This window comes from Myotis yumanensis, unplaced genomic scaffold (assembly GCF_028538775.1).
Source record: "Myotis yumanensis isolate MYYU_CA2020_CCGP unplaced genomic scaffold, mMyoYum1.0.hap1 SCAF_9, whole genome shotgun sequence".
Taxonomy (NCBI): domain Eukaryota; kingdom Metazoa; phylum Chordata; class Mammalia; order Chiroptera; family Vespertilionidae; genus Myotis; species Myotis yumanensis.
This window is the reverse complement of record NW_027223760.1, coordinates 22,296,814-22,309,052: the sequence shown is the minus strand read 5'-3', so window position 1 is coordinate 22,309,052 and position 12,239 is coordinate 22,296,814.

The window sequence follows — 12,239 nt, the reverse complement described above, 5'->3', positions numbered from 1 at the left end:
AGTAATTTGACAACCAGTAGATGCAATGCACAAGCTCTAAGATTTATTTTGTATTTCATTATTAAGTCATCTGATTCTATCAGCCTCTCACTAGGTCATTTCTTTTTTTAAAATATGTTTTTATTGATTTCAGAGAGGAAGGGAGAGGAAGAGAGAGAGAGAAACATCAATGACAAGAGAGAATCATTGATCGGCTGCCTCCTGCACACCCCTTACTGGGGATTGAGCCCACAACCCAGGCATGTGCCCTTGACCAGAATCGAACCCAGGAGCCTTCAGTCCGCAGGCGACGCTTATATTCACTGAGCCAAACGGGCAGGGGCGGTCATTTCTATTGTGCTCCTGCGCAAGCCCCTGTACTAGCTCCCTGGTGGGTAAAGCAACTTCTGCACTCGTTCCTCATTTCCTTTTGTTGACCATGTGGGGAAATGTCCTCCACGGTAACGTTCTCTAAGGATGAGGCAGAGACTACGTCCTGTGGTTTATATTTCCCTAGAAAGACACAGTACAAAAAGTGATGGCAATTAATACATTGATCTGATGCTTTTCACAGTTAAAGCTTACCCACAACAGGAAAGCTTATTGGCGTAGATATGTGATTTAGATATATTTGGCCAGTGAACATTCAAAAGTCCTCTTCCATTGGGAAAATGTCTCTCTCCCTTTTCCATATAATCCTATCGAACCCACTTTGCAGTGTGCGGAGGAAGGCTTTATTTAGCACCAAGTCTAGAAAGCTAAGGTGAGGAGGTGGGCTCTTCACTTTAAACAAAATACTAAGCAGTGATAGAAATGGTGCTTTAAGATGTCTACCCTTTCGACCTGCTCCACCAAACCTCAAAAACTAGCACACTGCATCCTTTAAAAAACCATTTGAAAAATACTTAATTGTACGTCCTATTATCCATTGTCTCCATTCCTTTACTAATAGAATTTCTCACTGGGCACAATTTTTTAGAATAAAGGTTATTATTCCGGGTCTCCCTTCCAGCTAGGTAAGGCCACATGACTATGTTCTGGCAAAAGTGGTGCAAGCTCCTGTGTTCGGTGCAGTTGATGTAAGGAATCATTGTAGGAAGGGGACGTGCTCTTATTCACACCTTGCCTTTTCCTTTTGGCTGGAATACAAACTTGAGGGCTGGAGCTTGAGCAGCCCTTTGGTCATGAAGCAGCATGCTAAGGAGGGTAGCGTAGCAAGATACAAGGGCTCCAGTTCTTTGGTGATCATAAAGCTATGATACTAGTCTGAATAAGATAAATTAGGATTTTCTGTTATATTGAGCCAGACTTCAAACCAGCTGACACAACTACATAAAACTACTATCTACTCTTCTGGAGCAATTTTACAGGAAATGATGGTGCTATTTATCAATAATTCCAAAGAATGAAGAAATTATGGTTAATTTATGAGAAATTAGGACCTTAAGAATGACAGAGTTATAGCTTCTGGAGAAAGTTGTATATTTTCCAATGATAGGAGAGACTCATTGCTTTCCTCTTCCTGTATATTCAGTGATGATGATGCTACCACAATTCTTGCCTTTTGCACATTTTGGTGATGAGCACTTTGGTGACTATCCATTGGTTTGAGGCTAAAGTCACTTTGGCAGTCTCAGGCATCATTTCAATTGCTCAGGAATGACCAGGATATCTGTTTGTCAGTTGGCACTGGACCCAGGTTTTGTGTTTAAAGCTTATGCAATTTTAGAGATTATTAAAAATAAAAAGACTGGCTCTGGCTGGGTGGGTCAGTTGGTTATATTGAGCCAGACTTCAAACCAGCGGATACAACTACATACATCAAATGGTGGCAGGTTTGCTTCCTGGTCAGGGCACAGACCTAAGTTGTGGGTTCGCTCCCTAGTGGGGGTGCGTATGGGAGGCAACCAACCAATGTTTCTCTCTTACATCAATTTTTCTCTCTCTCTCTTTTACTTCCTCTCTCTCTAAAAATCAATAAAAAGATATCCTCAGGTGAGTATTTAAAAAAGATAATAATAAAAATAAAGACTGGAGGGAGGGGAGTATTAAGAGTTGTTTAATGGGTACAGAGTTTCAGTTTGGAAAGATGACAAAGTCCTGGAAATGGGTGCTAATGATGGTTGCACAACAATGTGAATGTACGTAATGCCACTGAAGTGTAACCCTAAAAATGATTAAAATAGTACATTTTATATTATGTATATTTTACCACAATAAAAAATGGCGAAGCGTAAAAAAAATCAAAATTTAAAAATCCCACAATGTAGGACAAAAAACTGGCCCTTGGAAGGGCCCATGGGACTATGGGGCCCTGAAACTTAAGTTTTATGATCTTCATGGTAAAGTTGTCCCATTTAAATCTGTGTCACTATTTTAAAAAACTTTGTTACATAAGCAGGACATGTGCTTTGTAGAACATTAGGAAATACAGACAAGTTCAAAAAACAAACAGCATATTCCTACCTTCTAGAAAACATGACTGTAATAACTACCTACGTGTGTGTACCAAAATGGATCATACTCTAAAAAATGTTTTATAACCTGTTTTATTCAGTCAACACTCTCTACATTTGTGTTTTGGTGTATTTTCATCCCATGTGATTTCCAGGCCATGTCAAAATTTGTCAAATTAACTCCAATTATTCTTATACTTGCTTTATCCAAATCAGTATCCAACCCAGGACCACAGTTCCCCTATGTTTATTTTGATCTAGTACAGTCCCTTTTTAGGACCCTTACTAGTGGAAGCAATTGAGTCCCTTGTCCTACAGAATGACCCACCTTCTGGATTTGTCTGGCTACTTCCTGGTAGTATTTATCTTGCTTCTTTAGCAACTATATTTCCTGTGAAATAGAAGTTACATGTAAAGGGCTGGTGGATTCAGATATTGTTTTTCTTTCATTAAAATCATCAAGATTTCTTAGTATGGTGCTACTATGGGATCCCAAAGAATTTCAGTAGGAAAATGCTTATAAAGAATACATATCAGAAGAAAAGTGATTTCAAGAAATAGAATAAAGTCTTTGAAAAGCATCTTTTCTGTGCCCTCAAGGAAATTAAATACAACCTGAGGCTCTTACATAGGAAACAACAACAAAAAATCAGAGATATCAAAATCAGATGAAAAGAGACTTGGGACTATAAGGAAAGAAACAGAAGAAAAACCCACTAAATATCTAAAAGTCACATTAGAACCCACAAGAAGTAGAGTTGACATGACAGAAAGCTGAATCAGTGACATGGATAACAGGCTTGAGCCTAGCACACAGAACACAGTGAAGGACAAGGAGATGACATCACTGGAAGGATAATGGTAAATCCATAAGACATTTCTGTTGATCCAACAGACAGGCCGAGTCCCTGATGAAGAGGAAACAAATGGAATCGAAAAGGTAGTCAAACACATAAAAGAAAAAGCAATTTCTGAAACAAAAAGACTCAATTTGGCAAATGAATAGAATTTACTATATTTCAGGTAAACTGAACAAAGAAACCATTGAGACCAGAATATGTCTTGTCAAGTTCCTAAGTCTTAGAGATAACAAAAGCACCTTACGACGAACATCCAGATAGAGGAAGCAGATAATCTACCGGGGGAATAAAATGCAACTGGCCTCAGACTTCTTTTCAGCAGTTTTAGGCGGCATAAGACAATGGAACAATGTAGAGAGAATGTTGCAGAGGAGAGGATGTGACCCAATAATTCCATAAATGGCTAGAGATTTATTCAAGGATGAAAGTAGCAAAACTAATCTTAAAACTCCAAGTACACTAAGATGAGTAAATCTATAAGCTGGTTCTTTGAAAAAGAAAAATTAGACAAAGCACTAGCTAACAGTTTAATTTTTGAAAAGGAAAACATACAATTTGAAATAAGAAAACACAAGTGTAAATAATAAGGAAGTATAGGTTTCTGGGTATAGGTATGGCTTGAAGCTATATTACTTGGAGTGTAAGTCCAGGTGGTCAGAGGCCCGAAATACTGTGACTTAAACAAAACAGAAGTTTGGTTCGTTCTTACATAATAGTCCAAAAGTCAGCAGTCCAGAGCTGGTGATATGTCTGTCATTCTCGACATGTGGCTTCCATCTCTGGGTTCCAAGGTGGCTGTTCCAGCTCCTGCCATCGTGTTTGTATCCTGGCCAGTGAGAAAAGGGGAAGGGAAGGGAAGGGCACACTCATTCCTTTTAAAGGCATGGCCTGGAAATGGCATAATCACTTTGCTCATATCCTATTGGTTGGAATTCAGTCACGTGACCACACCCAGTTACAAGGGAAGCTGGGAAACATAGCTTTTAGCTGGTTGACCATGAGCCCATCTTGCACTGAGGAATTCTATTATTTATTATTTAAGGATGAAGGATATCAGTGGATAATCAGCAATCTCTGTAAAGAGGCCCTGTCACAGAATTACTCCCTCAGGCATCCACAGTAAATACAGTAAACTTAAGTATCTCCCTTCACCAACCTCTTTTTTTCTTCTTTTTAAAACCTTTCTTTTGTTTGTTTTGTTAATCTTCACCCAAGGATATTTTCCATTGATTTTTAGGGAGAGTGGAAGAGAAAGGGATGTTTCTCACTCACCGATGTTCCTATATCTCTATCCCTCTCCCTTACTCTTTCTCTAAAATCAGTAAAAACATTTTTTATTTTTAATATATTTTTATTGACTTCAGAGAGGAAGGGAGAGGTAGAGAGAGAGAGAAACATCAATGATGAGAGAGAATCATTGATTGGCTGCGTCCTACACACCTCCTATTGGGGATTAAGCCCACAATCTGGGCATGTGCCCTGACTGGGAATCAAACCATGACCTCCTGGTTCATAGGTTGACACTCAACCACTGAGCCATGCTGGCCGGGCAATAAAAACATTAAAAAAAAAAAAGATGCACAGTTATCCAAATGTCACAGGAAGGTTGCTGTTATCATGCACTGAGGGAAGGGGCAGAAACCAAACAAAGAATGATCTCCAGATGATGGCTGATAGTCCAGGAAAATTCTAGTGAATTCAGGTAGACAACCAAACCCACTCCCCATTCCACAGGTGAAATATTTTGGCTTAATCTGAGACCATTCTCGATTTCCTTACCTTCTAGGGTAAGTGTGGTAAGGGGTTAGGGCAGTGGTCGGCAAACTGCAGCTCTCGAGCCACATGCGGCTCTTTGGCCCCTTGAGTGTGGCTCTTCCTAAGCCTTAGGAGTACCCTAATTAAGTTAATAACAATGTACCTACCTATATAGTTTAAGTTGAAAAAATTTGGCTCTCAAAAGAAATTTCAATCGTTGTACTGTTGATATTTGGTTCTGTTGACTAATGAGTTTGCCGACCACTGGGTTAGGGGATTACCCAGCAGCTGAGGTGCTCTGGTTGGGATTTAGGTTTCCTCAACCTTGTCTCACTTATTGCTTAGGTCTTAAACTAAGTTTCATTTATGTTCTCCACTCCTTACCCGGCTTTACTGTAATTGGAGTGCCGGCAGAGGCTATTTTCTGCTGCCCACCCATATTGGGGTTGAGTGCTCGCAAATATGCTGGAACTTCTCAGGAATTACTAGAGACTGCGAGAGATTGGGGGAGAAAGCAGACACCGCGAACCACTGTCAAATCATAAGCCAGGAGGGAACATTAAACTCACACAGGGAGCTACGGTCCCCCTAGCCCTGCAGGAACATGAAGGGTTCCGGCTTGGGGACAATGCAACCTCTGGGAGAGGACAAGCCTCCTGCCAGTTTCCAGAAGTGCACTCTGCACAGCGGACCAGAGGCCCCCACACACGCCCAAGCTTTCTGCTGCTTCCGCCCGGGGCTGGCTCTTCCTCTGGCCCCACTCCCAGAAAAGGATGTCTAGTCCTTTCTTCCCAGGAGCACGATCCGAGCTTCCACACAGGAAGCTGCAGGCCTTGCCCAGCCGGCGTGGCTCTGGTTGAGCGTCGACCTGTAAACCAGGAGATCAGGGTTCCATTCCCAGTCAGGGCATATGCCCAGGTTGCAGGCTCGATCCCCAGTGTGGGGTGTGCAGGAGGCAGCCGATCAATGACTCTCTCATCATTGATGTTTCTCTCTCTCCCTTTCCATTCCTCTCTGAAGTCAATAAAAATATATTTTAAAAATAAAAAGAAAGTTGTAGGCTCTCAAACAGGGTGTTTTCCGCTCCCTGAGAACAGATCTTCCCTGTGCTGGTTCTGATGTTGCCTGATCCCCAGACGGATTCGAGTCTTACCATGCCAGCAAGCCCAAAGCTGTGTGTAGGCCTCCTGTGGAAGACAGAATAATCTTATTAACAGCAGAAATTCACATAGTGACAAACTACCAGGGAAAGAGATTAAGTGGTGGCCAGAGAATAAAGAGAACCGAAAGTCCGGGTATGGCCTAATAATGGAAAAAGGAAGCTAGTTAAGCCCTGCTGGCATTGCTCAGTGGTTGAGTGTGGACCCAGGAACCAAGAGGTCACCCACTGAATTCCCAGTCAGGGCACATGCCTGGATTACAGGCTGGATCCCCAGCAGGGGGCGTGCAGGAGGCAGCTGATTGATGCATTGATGTTTCTCTCTCTAACCCTCTCCCTTCCTCTCTCTCTAAAAACCAACGAACATATATAAAAAAAAGAAAGCTAGTTAATATAATTGTGTATCTTCTCATAAATTAACACACCACCACTACCAAATTGAGGTAGGCAAGTCAGGGAATGAGTAATCAGCTCAGGGAAAACAAGAGTAAGAAAAATCTTCAAATGTAGAAGCCCCGACCGATCACAGCATTGTCTCAGCAGAGGCAGAAAAGCTCAGCTGGGCTAGCCATTTTTCAGAGTTTTAGGCCGAATTGACAAAGATTACTCCTTGAAAACAGGATACACCCCCAATGAGAAGACTGTCAGGAGGGAGCAGGGCCAGGTTCTCACTGCACAGACAGTCCTTAGAGATTGGAGATGAGAAGTGAGGGGGAGTGAGGGCAGAACAAACAGGATGTCCCAATGGTCCTGGGGAGAGTGGCAGACAGCCCAAGGAGTAGGTGATGGCGCCGCTGGGACTGTGCTGGGGCACAAGTGGCGGTGCTAGGGCCTTGCTTCCCTGGAGACAGGAAGAAGGTGTGGGACCAGCAGAGCAAAGGAGCCTCCAGGAGCAGGTGGGAGTAGGAGAAAGTGGAGATAGGAAAGGAGGCTAAAAAGTATCATCGAAGTCCATAGGGCAGTAGCCAGAGAAGGTCGATACTCCACCAGAGTGGTTTTCAACCCTGTCAATCCAGTCGCCTTTTCATGACAAATATGTTGTAACATCTTTCACAATTCTGAAGTAAAATTCAGTGATTATAACCCACCTATCCATATTAAAGGTCGATATACTGCCCAACAGCATTATAAAGGGCGAAGACTATAATAAAAAATATATTCCAATATGTAAGTGCTTTTGCATGATTCTGTTAGAACTCATAATGAAATCTAATCAGAAGCTTGTACCAGAATGCAATAGTTCTTTACAAAAAAAAAAAAAAAAAAAAGCCCTGCAAAGTTTTTGGAATTGGCTAGTCAAAAACGGTAAAATACCACTATAGATTGATTCGTGGGGTGCCAAATCGTCAGTTGTGGTGGGATGGTGTTATTATAGAGTTAAAATCCCTGGGGTTAGTTTGCTCAGCTATGGGGGTAGGAGATGCAAATTCAACCCATTTAAGTCCCAATCGCTTTGTGGCGCCACCTGGTGGCAGTTGTCTGCTCTGCTTACACAGGTGTGTGAAAGAATTCAGTCTGGAAGCTGCCTTGGCCCCTTGGCCTACCAATTAGACTGGGCTGAGCCTGCAACCAAAAGGTCAGTGTTGAGGGCTGACCAGGAATGGACATGATGTGGACTACCCCTCTGTGTTGAGGGCTGACAGGAATGGACATGATGTGGACTACCTTTCTGAGAAGAGGCCCAGATGGCATTACCCTACTGCCCTCTGGACTTCAAGAATTACCTACCAGCGGCCCAAAGCTCATGCGAAGAAATTCTGGGCTTTACTTTTCTCATCTGTGAGGTAGGGATCAAGAGATGGTTGTGGACGCCAATTCAACACCAACAGGAATCCCCAATTTGCGGTGTGGTGAAGAGGAAACTGCATTCAGTGCAAAACAGCTCAATTGTGATATATCACAGCTGTGGAACAGCTCAACTGTGACACAGCATGGCTGTGAGGCAGCCCTGGGCCAGGCCCCTCCAGCTGTTCTGGTCTGTTCTCCTCTGGTGTTGCAGCTCCTGTTAGGATCCGCAGTCTTAGGTGCATTTTCAGTGTCAGAAGGAAGCTGACTTACATAGACAGAAGTCCCCGCCTCTGATCCCTGATTGGTCTGTCCTCATGCAAATGATGATTCCAAATCCTCACAGTTTGGTCCAAAGGCACCATCCTAATTGGTCAGAATGGAGCTGCCCTGATTGGTTGGTGGAAATGTTGATGGGATATAGCTGTGCAGCTCCAACTGGATGGGGAAAGCCTCAGTCCTATTGGTTGAAATAGGATTCCAAGAACCCCTTTATAATGGCTGGCTCATGCCCTGGCCAGGTGGCTCAGTTGGTTAGAACATGGTCACATACACCAGAAAAAGGTTGCTGGTTTGATTTCCAGTCAGGGCACATGCTTAGGTTTTGGGTTCAATCCCTGGTCAGGTTTTGGGAGACAACAGATAAATGTTTCTCTCACATCAGTGTTCCTTTCTCCTTACCTCTCTCTCTCTAAAAAAATAAAATAAAAATCAATAAAAACATATCCTTGGGTGAGGATTAAAAAATTATATATATATATATATATATATATATATATATATATATATATATTGACTCAGATGCCAGGAACAGTGTAGGCAGGCAATTCAGTATAGGCTTCTCCCTGAATTGCAGTTTCCATAAGAGGCCCCTGTGTAGCAGTGGCTGCTAGGCTCTGAGTTATTGTTGTTGTCTTTAATTTTAGCCACCAGGAGCCCTTTTTAGTAGGTATCTTCTTTCTCAGGGTCCACAGAAGTATTTATATATATAAAAGCCAAGCAACCAGGACTCCTGAACGATCGGAATGACCAGAACAACTGGTCATTATGATGCGCACTGCTGCCGGCCAACCGCCCGATCAGGGGGCAGCCCCTCCCCCAGCCACCCCCAGCTGGATCAGGAGTGGGCCGGCCAGCCAATCTCCCACGGCCCCTCCCTCTGGCCAGACCCCAATTGGCCCACAACACCCTGAGGGATGGCAGGGCCAGCCAGCCAACCTCCTGTGTCCCCTCCCCCCCGTCGGCCTGGCCCGATTGGCCCCCATTAGGGCAGGCTGTCCGGACCCCACCTGTGCACGATTTCGTGCACCGTGCCTCTAGTAGTTCATAATAGCAGCTATCTCACACAATTATGAGAATTACATTAGACTGTAGTTGTGAAGACACTTTTTAAAATGCAAAGCATTTACAAATGGCATGTCCTGAGTATGTGTGTGTGCCAATCCATTACTACTAGTGGCCACATTCTTCTTGCATCTAGTTATGGCCCTTTAATGGCAGTGAGGGCAGGGATGCAGTTATGATTGCAACAATTAACATTCAAAAACTGTTTTGTTTGGGGATAATTAAAATTTAAGTGATTTTTTTCGTTTGTTTTTAAATATATTTTTATTGATTTCAGAGAGGAAGGGAGAGGGAGAGATAGAAACATCAATGATGAGAGAGAATCACTAATCGGCTGCTTCCTGCACGCCCCCCTACCGGGGAATGAGCCCACAACCTGGGCATGTGCCCTTGACCGGAGTTGAACCCAGGGCCCTTCAGTCCATAGGCCAACGCTAGGGCTTAAGTGATGTTTTAATTTAAAATCCATATCTCAATGGGCAAATTAATTGATTTATCCTAAGTCAGACAGGAATCAGAGATAGAGTAAAAACCAGAATTGCCCCCTCTCAGAATATCCCTAGACTGTTATACTCGTAAGTCTGGTTGTTTCAAGTTATATCTTCTGTAAATGGCCTTAGCCTTAATATTTCTAAGTGTTCATTTTCAATGCTCGTTTTATGAATCCTTACCACCCCCTGTGGTTGTTTCCCTCTTTTAAAACCATAGTCTTGGATTTCTCAAGATAGGCCCCTTGTGGATTTTTTTTTTTTTTTTTTTTTAAGCACAGTAAGGAAGGCTTCATTGTCACCATAGATATAGATGTGGTGAAACTTTGCACTAAGGGAGAGAGATTGGGCTCAACTCCAGTCACAGCATAGACAAATGGGAATTTCTAGCTAAGGAGCCAAGTGGGGGGCAGTGGATGGAAAATGACTAAGAGGAAACATCGGGGGTGAAGGGGATTCTGGCTAACATGACCTGACAGGCTCCTTACTGAAGATGAGGGCCCTTATGACCGGTGGTACTGAAAGGTTGTTAGTGAATCCCTTGGCATCCCCAAGATGCAGGCTAGGACCCTGAAGGGCAACAGAAGGGCATGGTTAGTGGAACTAGGCAAGAGAGAGTTGACTGGAAGAGGTTACCTCAAGAGGAGCAGTTTTCTTCTGTTAAGGGACACAGCCAGGCTCATGCGACTACAAGGGAGAGAATAATAGTCTGGGCCCCATGTTTCCCTCTCCCTCTGACCTCCTATCTGGACATGTCACTGGCCAAAACCCCCTGGAAACCATTAGCCTCTTCTAAGTTCAGCTTCTGGTGTCTCTCACCAGCACCAACAATGCCCAGCTTATTTGGCTGTAACATGCAAACAATTTTTTGTTTTGTTTTTATTTTTATTAGAAGCAGGAAGAAACCCACACACATTAGGAACCCTCTCAGCCCCAGTGTTTTTTTCTGACCCAATCTAGCCAGGATTTACTACTCAGCCCAACTAAGAATGCACAGGGGAGGGCAGTCATGCGCCTTCTCCCTCCATCACTCTCTTTCCTACAGTGTGAACCATAGCAAAGCAAGTCCACCTTGATCTGCAGGCCGAATGGCTCAACCTTAATGTCAACCTTCATGGCCTTCCAGTGTCTCCAAACTAGAGCTTGATATCTCTCCCCTACACTCCCTAACGGCAGGACACTTGTCCATCTGTCTTGTTCTCTCTACTATACCAGGCATCCGGTGCAGCGTCTGGTACCTAGTAGGAACTTTATAAATGCATGCTCAATGTGGTGGCAGTATTTTTCAGGTAGATATTCCCCGTTTGTCTAGAGCAGTGATGGCGAACCTATGACACACGTGTCAGAGATGACACTTGAACTCATTTTTTTGGTTGATTTTTCTTTGTTAAATGGCATTTAAATATATAAAATAAATATAAAAAATGTAAGTCTTTGTTTTACTATGGTTGCAAATATCAAAAATTTCTATATGTGACATGGCACCAGAGTTACGTTAGGGTTTTTCAAAATGCTGACAGGCCGAGCTCAAAAGGTTCGCCATCACTGGTCTAGAGGTTGGCCCAAGCCCCTGACCTATCCCTGATGTGCACCGACACTGTGTTTTCCAGTTTGCCAATAGGACTCCCAGAGATGGGTGGTCACCATCTTCCTTACCTGAAGCCATGTCTTCCTTAGCAACCAAAGTTTGCATGGCCCAGGGTAAACCTTCATAACTTAACAGTGGGGCAGTAAAAATTCAATTTCTTGCTTAAGTGAGTGGAGCAACACAAAGATATTTCCCATCATTCTGAGGATTTCTTTCCTTTCTTTCTTTCTTTTTTTTTTGTTAATCCTCACCTGAGGATAATTTTTCCACTGTTTTTCAAAGAGAGTGGAAGGGAGAGAGGGAAGAGAGAGAAAAACATCCATGTGAGAGACATTGGTTGCTTACTGTATGCGCCTGACCAGGAGCGGGGAGCAAACATGAAGCCCAGGTACATGCCCTTGACCAGGAATCAAACCTGCAATCGCCCTAGCCGGTTTGGCTCAGTGGATAGAGCATCCAACTATGGACCAGAGGGTCCCGGGTTCGATTCAAGTCAAGGGCACGTACCTCGGTTGCAGGCTCCACCCTAGCCTGGATCCTGGTGGGGGTGCATGCAGAAACAACTAATCAATGTGTTTCTCTCATATGGATATTTCTGTCTTTCTCTCTCTCTCTTCCTCTCTCTTTAAAAATCAATGGAAAAATATCCTCATGTGAGGATTAAAACAAAACAAAACAAAACCCCTGCAACCCTTCGATGCTCTAACCACTTAGCAACATGGGCCAGGGCTGAGGATTTCTTTCACTTTGGACTTGGAGCAGCGCTGCCTGTTGTCCCCTCTCCCTTTGAAAGAGAAAGTTGGATGTCTCGCCTGGCCATTTCCT